The following is a 15412-nucleotide window of genomic DNA, read 5'->3' as shown; positions in this document are numbered from 1 at the left end:
AAGCACCTTTTTAGGCATACTATACCTTTTTAGAGGACTTTGGTGTCTAGATCTGGCTTTCTGTGTGTCTTCAGCATTTTCTGATCACCTGAGCCAAGCCTTAAATGGCCAGTCATGCATCTTCACTGGTGGTTGGCTCAAGCCTGCATACAGTGTTCGGGAGCCACACCTTTGTACATTGGGCACTGTCCCACCTAAGGACTGTGGGAATAGGAAGCCACATCTGGCTCCTTATCCAGAACTTTTCTTAACTTTCTCAGGCACTATGTTTAGATATTTGAGCACCCCACATTGGGCACCATTTGCAGTTTGATTTTTCTTTGTGCTTACAGCTCACAAATAACAGTAAGGAGAGTTAATTATGAAAGCTCAGCCTTAGCTTAGGCTTGTTCCTAACTAGTTCTTAAAACTTAGTTTAACCCATATTCTTTAATCTATGTTCTTCTATGAGGCTCATTACTTCATCTCAGTATTGTCCATTCTCCTTCCTCTGTGTCTGGTTGGTGACTCTGCCTTTTTTCCCCCCAGAATTCTCTCTCTGCCAGGAAGTCCCACCTATACTCTCCTGCCTAGCTATTGGCTGTTCAGCTTTTTATTACACCAATCGCAGCAATACATCTTCACACAGTGTACAAATATCCTACAACATATTGTGGCAAATTTTAAGTAAAAATTTACAAAAGAAATATAAAAAAATATAAAAGTAAATAAAAGCAAAACAAAACAAAAATAAAAAAGTTCTGCTATTGTGAATTTCACATCATGATGAGCTACAACCTTGAACTGTGAGATAAAATAAATCCTTTATCCCTTAACTTGATTTTGTCAAGGTGCTTTATAACAGCAACAGGGGGAGTAACTAAGACAGTGTTTTAGACTGAAAAGTATATTATTGTGAGTTGCTGTGGGATGTCTTTCTGTATGCTGTGAATATGTGTTGTTCTGGTTAGTTAATAAATAAAGCTGCATTGGCCTATGGCAAGGCAGCATTGAGACAGGATGAAATCCAAGCAGATAGACAGGAAGAAGAAAGGCAGAGGCAGGGGAGAGGCTGCTAACTGCTGCCAAAAGAAGCAAGATGTAAAGTACTGGTAAGCCATAAAACACATGGCAAAGTATAGATTTATGGAAATGGATTAATTTAAGATGTAAGAGCTAGCTAGCAAGACTCCTGAGCCATTAGGTCATATAGTTTGAAAATAATATAAACCTCTGTGTGTTTATTTGGGTCAGAGCAGCTACAGGCCCAAGCATGACCAGAGAAAACTCCAGCTACAGTGAGAAGGGGGCTAATCTGAGTGAATGTAACTTGATCCAGTGAGTAGTATTGGCTGAGCCTTGTTAGATGTGATTCTAATTAAAAAACTTGATCCAAAGTAGTCAAAGTACAAAAGATAGATGTATAAATGATCTGTCACTGTCTTATATTCCAGGAGGAAGTATTCATTCTGTTGAGCAAAATGACCCTATTCTCTACCTTTGAGAATATGAAGTCAATACAGTGGGAAATGCTGTTCTTTTCCTGGTAGTTAATCTCTCTTTCTTTCAACCCTAATTAAATTTTCTATTTTGTTTACATGTAGTTAATACAGTTAATTGGAAGCTGTTTGGCCCTAGATTGGTGAGACATTATTTGTCTAATCTAATATAATCATTTTAGCCACTGCATCTGAATTTCTACATAAGATGGCCTAAATCAGCTTGGTTCAATGGGAAACAAGAAATGCAACTTCCATGGTTTGCACAGTCAGGGGAATCCAGCTTGTCATTGGTTATGAAAAGAAGCCACTAGCTCTAGTTGCAACATCGAGGCATCCTGCAGTCATAATGGCAATAAGATTTAGGAAGGAGCTGACTGTGTTAGTGTCAGAGTGGAGAAATGAAAGTCCCCCTTCTTTTATGCTGTCTTTGACCAACTAATGTTAATGTATGTTATATGGCTGAACTTTAGTTTTAATTGACAGGAACTTCCTTATTATGGTCGAAGATGGTTTAAGTTGAATTTTCAATTTTATGCAGCTTAAAGTACATTAAATGCTATCAAGTTTGGTACCAGAAGTGAAGCATAGCAAACAACAAATGTTAAGGTATGGAATCATCTGTGATGAAAAGATAAATCAGAGGAAATTTAAGTTTTCTATCATTGCCATGCTAAAGCGAAATAACTTTCTTCAATTAATTACCAAAGCTGTAGCATTAAAAGATTTGATAATAATAAAATCATGCTCTTGAATACTTCTTACATCTTCTATCTAGTAAGATCTTAAAACAGCAAAATAAGCTTCAGTATTCACCTCTGATGTTACCATTGAAGGACAATGGAGATTATTCCCTATAGATTGATTGCCTTTAAAACTGCATTTATCACCAGAATAAGAATTATTGCTACCTGGACCAGAAATATGTATTTCAGAGAATGGGTGGTATTTTTTATTTTATGAAAGGGATATTATGCCAGACCTTCTATGCTTTATCAACCATTGCACATTATGTATACTCCAGATAGATTGATTTATACCTGTCCATTGTTGGCTCTTCATGAACTACATCCTAACTGATGGAAAGGAATCAATGTGACAAGTGGTAAGACTCTGAGTTGTTTCCTATTAGGAGTAACCCAGAGGAAAGAAACTTTCTATCACTTTCGTTTCCAATAAACTTTTATCAAAACTTTTTTTAGAAATCTCACTTCAGCTAAAATTTGATCACAAGTCAGTCTTGGGCCAATAATTGGAAAAGAAGGTGGGATTAACCTTAAACAAACTAATCTCATAGAGACTTGAAGCCAGATCACTAACTTCATTCAAATCTACTCAGTGGATGTCAGAGAAGTGGCTATAGCATATGCTTTGAGCATTTCATAACCATATGATTGTTTTGGTAAGCATAAAATCAGACACACAGAAGGAGCAATAGCATTGTTCTTCCAAAATGTTAGGAATGCCTCAGGCTTGCTACTCTGCATCACCACCTATGAAGTAGTAGATCCTTAAGGTATAGAAATCTAATGTAAATTTCCTAACTTGTTGGTTTTTGATTAGGCATCTTTATTTGACTTTTTAGATTTGGAGCCTAAAATGGCAATAACACAGTGAGACTCTGATTACATATTAACAAGGATTCTTAAACTGGCTATGTGGAATAACAGATTCTGATTGTTTTCAATAATGATGGGAATTAGAGACAAATATTTTTCATTGTTTACAATAATTACTGAAAAATCCGACTTACACTATCTCCCATGGACTTTCCCACATGTGTAATTTTTCTTATGTCAATACTATGTCCTCATTTACACTTTGGTGTAAAGTAGCTGAGACATGTTGGATTAATAGACTATAGCAGAAGTGATGTTTGGGGATTTTGAGGCTCAGTCTTTAAGACAACTAAGTAGCCTCCATGTCCTTCCTCTTGGAAGCATGTCTGCTTTGAGATCACTATATTTTAAATTATTTTTGGAACATTTGTATATGTCGGTGTCTATGCAGGTATGTGTATGCATGTGAATGCTGTACCTGCAGAGGCCAGAAGAAAATATTGGATTGTTGGAGCTGAAGTAAGAGGTAGTTATAAACTGCCTGATGTGGATGCTAGGAACTAAACTCTAGTTCTCTGCAAGAGCAGTGAGCATGCTTAACAGTGGAGCCATCTCTCCAGTCCCCATGCTCACCATATCATATGGAGAGATTTCATGGAATCTCATTGAGGTTGAGAGTGAAATCATGTTGAATTATCCAGCATGGTTGAAAATTGAGTATAGACAAATGCAACCTGAATTTTTGACTATAAGATCACAATAAAGAAGAGAACAGTGCATTTTAAGAGAAAATATCTTTTAAACATATGCATTTGGGGATTGCTTTAATATGTAGCAGCAGACAAATTAAATAATTAAATATGTTCTTTTCCTATAATATTTTTCAGAGCCTTTACTGTGCATACAATCTTGAATTATATCCAAAAAATCTCAAGGTAATTTGATGTTGGGAGCCCTTATCTCCTACTGCAATCCAGAGAATGAGAAATTCTTTCAGAATGTGGTAGATGGAGGCTTGCTGCTCTTGCCAGCTGACTACTGAGAAAGGAATTTCCAGGAAATCAGCATGTCAATGGAGATAAAGGAAATGCTTAAGGGCAGTATAGGCAGAAGACAGTGTTCCAGCCAGTCAGAAGAAGCACAGTATAGTCATCCCTTGAAATCCATGGGGCATTAATTTCAGGACACCTTGTAATTACCAAAGTCCATAGGAATCCCATTCCCTTATAGAAAATGGTATCTTTTTTTTTTTTGCATAGAACCCATGCAATCCTCTTATAACATTATATTATTCATAATACCTATGCAATGCAAATGCTATGTAAATAGTTATTCTGTCATGTTGTGCTGCATTATAGTGACAACAAAAACTTTGCATTCTCAGCACAGACACACTGCCCCCCAATTTTTCCAACTTTTGGTTGAGTCAATTAATCAGGACTCTATAGATATGTGGAGAAGGTGATGACTAGAAACAGAATGTGGCAAGTGATAGGTATGGGGAAGACTAGTGAACCTTAGGGAAGTCTAGCATGGGTTTTTTGCATGGGAGCAGAGTGTAGGGGCAGGGATGAGGCACCATGAAGAGATATGGCAGAGAAACAGAGAGCTGAGATCAGAGACCAAGAAGCTATCATACACTTGTCACTGAGAAGAAATCAAAACAGGTTTCCATTTCCCAGGAGGTTGAAAATAGAGACTTCTGGGAATAAGGCTGGATCTCAGACTTAGTGTTTCAGTGAACAAGGTGACGTGGAGTTAGGATGTTCTCTGCAGAAAAATGAAGGTCTTAGTCCCATTGCTGCTGGAAGGGTTTCTGCAAAGTCTGCATCATCAGCCCTTTGGGGCTGCCTCCGTTGAAGAGAGCCACTTTCAGTAAATAGAACTGTCTTATCTAAGGTCATATCTCCTTTCTATTGATAGAGCAGTACTCCTACCAAAATTTGAGACATCCCGAAGGGCTATCTCAGCTCCAGATCTGCCTGTGGGTTTGACTGAGGCTTTTATTTGGACTGTATATATGCTTTTCTACTCAGGCTACCTTAGCCAAATACCACAGACTGATAAGTATAAACAACAACCATTTACTTCTTTACAGTCCTGGAGTCTAGACCTCAAAGATAAGGTTATGGCAATCTCTGTTGCTGGTGTGACCCCTCTTCCTGGCTTGCAGCACCTGCTGTTGTGTCCTCACATTGCCTTTCTTTTGCACCAACGTGGAGATGGGAGTGCTTTTTGTTGTCTCTTCCTCTCCTTAGAAGGGGACAAATTCTGTCACATGAAGCCTCCACTCCTATATCCTCCTTTATCTTTATCTCCCTGTAAAAACCTGATCTCCAAATGTGGCTGTATTGGAAGCAAAAACTTTCAGCACATACATTCGCAGTCCTTAGACAAGAGCATGGCTGTCTGCTCCGCGCCCTGTCCACTCCTGCCTCCGTGGCAGTTTCTCATGGGAATGGGTCCGCAGAGCACTCACCAGTAAACCTTCTGCATACTCATTTTTGTCTCAGTCTCAGTCCCAGAGAATTCAGCTTGTGATGGCACTGAATTCTGCAAGCTGGGGCACATGTTGAATGAAGCTTGACTGTGGGAAGCATGAACGCTTCTAAAACAGAAATCTCTCCTTTCTTCTCTCTCATTTTTGTCTTTTTATTCTCTGTATCTCACCTAGGCTGGCAAATGGTATGTGTCTAATACATGTTACTTGAAAGAATTAATGGATGAATAAATAAACAGGAGCAAAGCCTCTGTCCAACGTTTGGGATTTAACCCCAGACTGGGCCTGATTTCCATGCTCAAGCCATATCATTGAACTTGTTGAATCAGCACATCCTAAATACACTGTGAAACTGTGGGATCAGACCCACAGTCTGGGATGAGGCCAAGCCTGCAGATGGAAGTCAACTAGATCCAGGTTTGAGGACTGTTGCCCTGGGAAAACTCAAAGTCTAGTACCTCACATAGAGTCCGAGTGCCTTCAAGTGAATTAGCATTTTAATATAGCCATCAATTTAAATTAATGTCTCAGAAAGTGCCTATCATTGACACTAACCCTCTTATACTAACACAAAGAAGCATTTAGATCCCAGCCCATCATCAAGTATTTATTTAGTTAGTTGATAATTCAAACAAATATTCATCATCTGCAATGCCCAGACACCAATTCACTGTTGTAAATTCACAATCTGTGACCAACACAAAGCTCTATATTCGTTTTCATCATGTTTCCATGTCTTATTTAGAGTAGAGTGGAACAGAGACCCAAAGTCAAAGCAGCTTGGTGACTGTGTTAACATGCAAGCTCTGAGGTCACACTAATTTTTGTTAAGAAACCTACGCAGCTTTTCTAACTTTTTGAGCCTCAATTTGCAAATTGAGAATTGGGAATAATAATACTAATAACTACTTCATGGGGTTATTTTGATGATTATGGGAGATAAGCTCAGAAAAACGCCCAACTTGAAATTTATGTCCCACACTAACTTGATTAATAATGTTATTTATTCTCTGTCCCAATAGAGTTGCACTTTCTTCAATGCACATATAATCCAGATGTGAACTATAAAATATGACATGGCTGCATAAAATGTTTTAATATCTGCATGAACTCTGGCAGCTTGGAGTAGTGTTTCCAGCTTTATAACAGAATGATATATTCACCCACTTTGTTATCTGACTTCGTAGTAATCTCATTTGAGTAAGTAGAGTGCATGTCTGTAGTTCATTGCTTTTTGGAGTGGGCTATGTAGTTTTGCTTCAGCCAAAGGAATGTTAGCATATGTAGCATTGTGGTGGGTTGGACAATTTTACTTCATCTTTTGTTGCTAATAACATATTGCAGACTGAGCAAGTTATAAAGAAAAAGTTTGACTCATACTTTTAGTCCAAGAACAAAGAGCTACATCTAGTAATTGCCTTTCTCTTGGCAGAGTTTTGAGGTAGCTAGGCGCATCACATACTGAGATACACAATGAGAGAAGGAATATTATAGAGACTGGTCAAACTGGTTTTCACAGTAGGTCCATTCTAGATTATCCATCAAACCCATTAATGCATTAATCACATGAATGGGTTAATCTGTTGGTGGAGGAAGAACTCTAATTATCCCTTAACAGTTCTACTTGGTTCCACATCTTAATGGGCCATAATGGGGATTAAATTTCAATATAGGCTACAGAGCAGCAAAACATACTCAAACCATAGAAAATAATACCCCAATTCGTATCTACCTGGAACCTGTGAATGTGATCTTATTTCTAAACAAGACCTTTGCAGATATCATAATCAGGTTAAACCGAGGTCATTGTAGATTCAGGGAGGCCCTAAATCCAACAACTGGAATGTTTGCAAGAGGGAGGGCTATTTGGTTGGTGACACAAACACCAGAAAGAAGTCCATGTGATGATGGGGGCAAAGTTTGGCGCAATGATGTTCCATCCAAAGAAGACCAAGGACGGCAGAGAGCCACCAGCCAGACACTAGGAAGAATCATTGGGGTTTATTGTTGTTGTTGTTGTTGTTATACAGGATTATTGTAAAAGTAGTTGATCTGTGTTGTGACAGACTGTGAATTAGACATGAATTAGAAGACTCAGTTTATTAGACTGCTAAAGCATTCAGATCACCTTGTTCTTTATTTTGAGGAGTCAGTGCATCTCGAACATGTTGGGGCAGGCGTAGGAGAAAGATGTCTTGAAAAGTTTTCCTTTCCAGGAGATGGAAATGCAGTTATTTGGGGGTCAGTCTCATCTCATCCATACTTTTGTTTGGATGAACAAACAACACAATGGGAACAGTAGAAGGAGGAGGGAAAAACCAGGGATGCCCCTGAGCTGATTCTGTCTTCGTCAAAGAAGCTAACAACCCAAATAAGAGGGGGTTGCCTTTAGAAATGACATATGGCTAGATAGGTTTTGAAAGGTTAAAAATAGAAGGTTTCTAGTATTTCCAGCTTATTATGGCATAAAAATGAGGAGCAATTTGCACAGATGTGGGCAGTAACAGAGTGAATAGTGGAGGCTGATTAGGTATGTTTGCCCAGGGCAACTCATTAAAGAGCACCCAACTACAGTACTGACACCCCTATAATTTCCGCTGCCTCCTACCGTTACCACTTTATCAGCTTCACAGTTTATTCTTTAAAAATTCCACTCCTGAATGCATTTGTTCCTAAGTCTTTTCTTGTAGAAACACTCCATTGCTTTTGGATGAGGGTGCACAGACAGCACCTCTCCTTAGTCTTAAGGCAGGGATTAGAGCTCCACATCGTTTCTCTATTTCTGGCTCTCCTCTGCCTCTGTCTTCCTTCCAGTCGACAGCATACCATTACAGATGATGTAAGGCCCACGTGCTATGCTCTGCATGTTTCTAAAGTGGATTCAGCAAGTTCATCTCTGTGCTTTGTTTTGACACTAGGGAGGGGAAGGCTGCTTTGATCTTTGAAAATTATGACTATTCAAATATTGGCTCAAGTTTAAAATTGCTGATTGCCTTTGGCTCTTTTTAGAATCTTTCATTTCCAAAGCCCTTTGGACATGTCAGGTGTTGATCAAGTTCAAAATTCTACATTATTATACTTATGGAGCTACAGTATGTTTGACAAACAGGTGCTGTACTACTTTTTATGTGGCTTCAATTTTGCAGGGCTTTCTTATTTTAAAAGTAATTCATGTTCATAACAAATGAAGAAATATTGTTAGAATCTACAAGTATAAATCACATACAGGTGGAAAATACCCAATCTGAACATATGAATTCCAAAATATTCCAAAATATGAGTTGTTCTGAGTGTTGATAGGATACAACACTCAGAGAGTTTGAAACCATGAAACTTACCTTCACTCAGAAAATTACTAAAATAGTATATAAAATTCTTTCCAGGCTGTGTGTTTAAGGTATATATATAACATAAATGACTTTTTTGTTTAGATCTGGGTTCCATTCCCAAGGGAGCTCATTATGTAATGCAAATATTCTGACATCTGGAAAAATTAGGAATCCAAAGCACTTCTAGTCCCAAGTGTTCCAGATACTGGATGTTCAGCATGTATGGCTGTATGTTTGTTTGCCTCATACAATTTTTATAATCCTGGCTAAACAATTTAGAAATTGATTATTTTGAAAATAAGAGACCATCCTATGAACTATGTGGTGCTCCATTTGATGCACGTGACGTGTGTGCAGTGAGATTTACTGTTTGCTATGGACATTTTGCTTTTTGTAGCCTGGTTCTTTTCCTGTGGCGCTAGTGTGTGGAGGTGTGATGTACTGTGTACATGAACAAGGATCTCTCATTTGCTACTCATTGCTGGAGAAAATGAATCCAATTATGTGGTTCTAGCTTTACCTTCCAGATTGATATATATCTGGCTATAAATTTAAGTGCTAGGTCCTCAGGTTTCTAACACATATGAATCTCATGCCCTGAGCAGAATACAGTGGTAGCTGTTTGAGAGCTTCTTGTGGATGTAGGAAACATCAGTCCTCATGTGACCTGCAATTCATGAAATGGTCATTGAGAAGAGCATTGGCTCTAGTGTCGTATGATGCTGGCTCATTTTTGAGGAAGCAAACAGAATGGGTTGGATAATGGCTAATGTATAGCATTCAGCTATAGAACAAGACAAGCTATACTCACAGACATAAAGGGTATTTACAAATGTAAGGGATGGCAAGCAGCTTGGTTTGGCAAAAGCAGAGAAGCCATGCAGGGGAGAACAGACTGGAGGCTGATTTGTTTGGAGGATCTGGACACTGGGAAGATAAGCCTGAATTTGACAACACAGATGGGAAGGATCCTGAGTAGCTTTCTCAGCAGGGGAGTGATATAAAGATGAGCACATTCAAAGCAGATGATTTTATTGCCTGTGTGGATCTGCAGCTCCCATTATCTTGTATGATCATTTCAAGAGCATGCCTGCTAGGCTTTTGCCCCGTCAGAGTCTGGCCATCTAAGTTGTGTGCAGCTTGAGAAGCTAGTATCACATCCTGTCCTACTGGGAAGGTCTGAGGTGGGCCAATTCCAGTCCCTTGAAATAATTAGTTTCCTCTGCTCTCTGTGTACAGAACCAAAAGGAGCAGTTTATTGGCTTTGTGGGCAATGCCCAGATACTGCCAACAGAAAGTATAAAACTAATTGGATTGTGAACAAGGAAATACTTACTTATTACCTAAAATTAGCACAGATTCCTATCATTCATAATGCATCTTTTTGCTCTTCACATTGCTTGTGGTGGTGCCAAATGGTACCTATAAAGAAAAATTGTGTAATTCATAGCAAAATCACATTGACCCTTTGAATTACTAATCCTACTTCTAGGAATGTACTCCAAAGATATAATGGCAAACTTTTGTAGAAAGAAATCTCTTTTTAAAAGGTTATTCATTGCAACACGTTATTGCAAAATATGGGAAACACTCAAATTCCTTCAACTAAAGCCTGAAAAGTGGTCTTACATCTGCACAGAAATACTATATAGCTATAATAAGGAATGAAGTATAGTTTATGATGGGAAATGATTTGTAGCATATATTAGTATGTGAAAAATAAAAGTAAATGTATATATAATATGTAATCATTTTTCCAAGAAAAAGGGACTATATATATATATATATACATATATATATATATATATATGCTTATCTTAAACAGGAAGAATAAACTAAAGATAAAATAGGAATATTATCAATGGGGAATGAAAAACAAGACAAAGAAAGTGAATAGAAAGGAACCGATGTGGACAGACTCTGGATATAACTTTTGTAGATTTGAACTTAGAAACATGCAAATATTTTGCATAATTATACTTGAAAAATAAATTGTAAAAGAAATCCATAAAACTGAAAAGCAGTATGAATAAGATGAAACAAAGTGCATGACACTTGGGACTGGAAGTGTGCAAGCTGTGCCGAGCCTATCTTAGGAAGCTAAGACCTTTCAAGCTAAAAGAGAAGAAAACATAAAAACCACTTGAACAGGGGCCATTTTATTCCTAATAACAACATTTATAATATTTGGACAAATTCATGTAAGTTTAATCCATGTGCTCCTTCCGATTTAAACACAAAAGCTCACTCTTCAGCTTTAAACCTATTTTGGATGTGCTCAAGAACCAATACCTGTTTTGAAAATAGAAAGGTAAGATATAAGAATTTTCATCCTGTCTTTCCTACATTGAAAAGCACAAAACAGTAACTGAATAAATTAGAAGTAGAAGTCCCTCCTAAAGAACAGTAATTGTAGAGCTCAAGAGATAGCTCTGTGCTTAAGAGAATGTATTGCTTTGTAGAGGACCCAGGTTGGTCTCCCAGCACTCACATAGCAGCTCACAACCATCTATAACTTCAGTTCTAAGGGTATTCATACCTTCTCCTTCTCTGCAGGCACCAGGCACACATGTAGTACTTGCAGACAAACACCCCAATGCAAAAAATAAATAAAATTTTAGAAAATAATAGTTGCTAGTAAATGCGGAAGGAAAAATAAAGTAATATCACTACTAATTTTCAACTTCTGGAAAATGTTGGAGATGGACAATAATCATCAGTGACTGCAGAGTTCACACACACACACACACACACACACACACACACACACACACACACACACACACCCCACACACACCAGAGAAATTAAGCTCCGTTTGGCCTCTTAGTGAATGCTTGCTACTGTCTACTAAAGAATATTACCAAAAGTTTGAGACCGAATATGATCAAGACTTTTATTTTAATAACCAATTTATGGGAAATGTGGGAAAAATGATGAATCTGTTAAAACATGATGAGACATAATTAGCAAAGTCCAGACTGAAGGCAAAAAGGAAAAGGGGGGATGGGAAACTGGATAAATGTGATAATCAGAAAACTAATTGCTATACCTACATCTTAGTTTAATTCAAATTTAATCAGTATATTACAAAATGCCAAAATTAGACAAAGCAGGGAAAACTGAATTTCATCACTTGAGAATATTAAAAGCGTTGTTATTTGTACATTTTTACAAGTGTTGTTGGTATTGTTAGTAGATTTCAGAGGTAAATACTGAGATATTTGTAAATGACATGATAGCATCATGAATTTGTTTCATATTTAGAATAATGTCTCAGACAGTGGATGAAGCAACACTGACTGTTTGAAGCTAGGTGATATGATGGCTCTGTGCATCAACAATTCACAAGACGCCTTAGTTCTCTGAAAAAAACACGAAGAAGAAAACATAAGGAAACACAGAGAAAGAAAGCCATGCCTTCATTTTCCCCCCAAGATTCTCAATATTTTTCAAGCTTTTCAGTCTTCTTTGAGGATTCTAAACCTCTATTATGATTTTTTAAATGCAGCTTGTTTACTTCTTGGCTCTTAAAAATCATCAATTATAATTTAGGATTTTCATAGAAAACTTCAATTTTAACAGTACTTGTGATGAATGATACAATCCTAAATGTCAGTGCTTGTTAGAAAAGGTGACATTTTCAATTGTAATGTTTATGTATGATTCTTTCTCCTTATTAAAGGCCGCTGTTTAATCTGTAGTAGCCTTGACTTCTGGCAAGTTAGGTTTGCTGCAAGCTGGGAACTTCATTTCTTGGTAGGTATTGATGGATGTTAGCACAAACACTGCTCCTTTGTCATCCTTCACCAAGCTAAAACGCTTCTACACAGGTGGCACACAGTCTACTCTTTTATCCCTGACCTTACTGGGACCTTTGTCCCCACCAGCAGTCCCTGCCTTTCCGGCTTCGCTGTCATGTCAAACGGAAGCTACCAACATTGTATTCCTCTAATTTCTTCCAAAGCACTTCTCTCTTGACAAAACGTAACACTTGATGACCCTCATCCCAGGAAAAATGCTTTGTGTCTATCTTGTTTTGGCTATGACTGCAAGTCATCTGAGGAACTGTTTACAGTCTCACATATCACCAGTTACCACCCAGAAGGAAGAAGAAGGAAAGGGTCATTTTGTGAAGCCTTTGAAAATGCAGATATTTCAGACTCTGGAAGGCAGGAAGAGAAGCGCCTCTTAGTTCTGTTGTCACTTGTTTTACTGCCTTCAGGGTGCCCGACGATGGACTTCAATAGTGTCCAATTAAGTCCCTAATTTGATGACATATAGCTGTATTTAGGAGGTGGCTAAAAAACCACCAAAGCATACTTGGGAATTAGATCATTTTGAGTTAAGTGAAGGACTTACACAATTAATAGATAAATCTGTGCCACCCTCTAAGCAGATATTAATTGAATTAACTTTGATAATACTATTTCTCAGTTTCTCTTTGTTACGTGCTAGCATATTAATAGTAATTGTTAATAATGTCTTGGATCTCTAAAATATTGTGTTCAAGCCATTCACAGTGATGATGTCTCAGAAGGCAGGCAAACAAATATCTGAGAAATCAAGAAATTTTGATCAACGATATAAGAGACCTATAAAATTAGTAACAAGGGAAGATCTACCTTTTACCCAGCACACATTATTCTCCTATTTGATTCCTATTTCGCTTTTTAAAGAACCAGTTTTGAGTTTAAAAAATTTCTTTTGCAGAAGGTGGGGCTTGGAAAATACCCATTTACTATGTCATAGTGTAGATTGAATGTTTGTGTTCCTTTCACACCAAACTTGTGTGTCAAATCTTAATCTCCCTAGGCACGGTGGCACACACATTTAATCTCAGCAGAGGCAAAGGTAGAGAGAGGTAAGTGCATCACTTTGAGTTCCAGGCAACCCAGGGCTACGAAGTGAGATCCTGTCTCAAGCAAGCAAGCAAGCAAGCAAACAAACAAACAAACAAACAAACAGTCTTATTCCCCAAGACGATGAAGATATTAGGATGTGTGGGCCTTCAGGTGGTCATTAGGCCATGAAGAAAGAGATTTCATGAATGGAATTAATGACTTTACATTTCACTATTGGACATGCAAGTGTGTTCAAGAGACAATTATATGTTTATTGTAATCCTATTTACAAGGCCAAGAATAGAGTCAACCTAAGTTCCCATGGATAAATGAATGCAAAATAATATGACAATATGAAATATTGTTTGCCCATATAAAAACACAAAATTATTTTCCAACAACATGAATAGAACTAGAGGACATAATGCTAATAAATTAAGGCACAGAAGGGAATGGGAAGAAGATTATTAATGGGTAGAGAGGTGCAGTTAGCTGTGAGGAATGACATTTAATGTTCCATAACATGGTAGGACAACTATGGCTAGCAATGATTAATTGCACATTTCAAAATAGACGATAGTGAGTTGAATATGTGCTGGGTATGTCAGTCACTGTGATCTGATCATTATGCATGTATTGAAGTGTCACATTATACCCTACAAATATGTACAATCATTATGCATTAATAAAAACTAGTTTTATGGAAAAGGGACTATTGAGATCTCCTTAATCTCCCTCCCATTGTGTGATAATGTAGAAAAAAGATGTCACTTTGACACAAAATCTACTGGTGTATTAATTTTGGATTTCCCAGACTTCAGAACTATCCAAAAACGAGTTCTAGCTGGGCAGCGGTAGTGCACACCTTTAATCCTGGCACTTGGGAGGCAGACCAGGTGGATCTCTGTGAGTTCAAGGCTATCCTGGTCTACAGTGTGAGATTTAGCACAGGCACCAAAACAACACAGAGAAACCCTGTCTCGAAAAACAAACAAACAAAAAAAGTTAAAAAAATACAGTTCTATTGTCCAAACTGGACCAGCAGGATGCAAGAAAGGAGACTGTCAAACTTTGCTAAGACGAGGTAGGACAGTCCTTCAAAATTTCTTGCTTCTGAAAATGATCTGTTAGATATTCTACGCTTGTAGGCCAAAGATGGATGCCCTAACATTGCAGAGGAAACTTGGATGTCTGTCTAGCTGTTTCTGTCACTTCTCATATTTTTTGGAGGTTGCTTGCCTGCACTTTCTGATAACTCAGGCAATGTTATTTCTTTCTCAGGTCTTTGATAGAGTTGAAGACTAGATAGTTATAATTATAGTTTTCCTTAGTTATGATAAAAAGTAAATTAGCTATACAACTTTAGACTCAACAAGATAAGATGGATAATTTAGTGTTTTCTCTGATTTTGTCAAATACAAATAAACTAAATATTGTAACTATAATTCTTGCTTGATAACTGTTTTGTTGTATGTAATTTTACTATATTAAAGTTAAAACCTTCCTTTTTGGTTAGACAGAAAGTTAGAAATGTTGTAGGATGATCCTTCTGTATGCTGTGAATGTGTGTTGCTCTCATTGGTTGACAATAAAGCTGTTTTGGCCTATGACAATGTAGAATAAGGTTAGGCTAAACAATCAAACTGAGGAGTTGGATGAAGAGGGGGCAGAGTCAAAGGAGACTCAAGTTACCTACCCTAGAAG

Source organism: Peromyscus maniculatus, chromosome X (genome assembly GCF_049852395.1).
Source record: "Peromyscus maniculatus bairdii isolate BWxNUB_F1_BW_parent chromosome X, HU_Pman_BW_mat_3.1, whole genome shotgun sequence".
Lineage (NCBI taxonomy): Eukaryota > Metazoa > Chordata > Mammalia > Rodentia > Cricetidae > Peromyscus > Peromyscus maniculatus.
Note: the sequence above shows the minus strand (reverse complement) of the source record.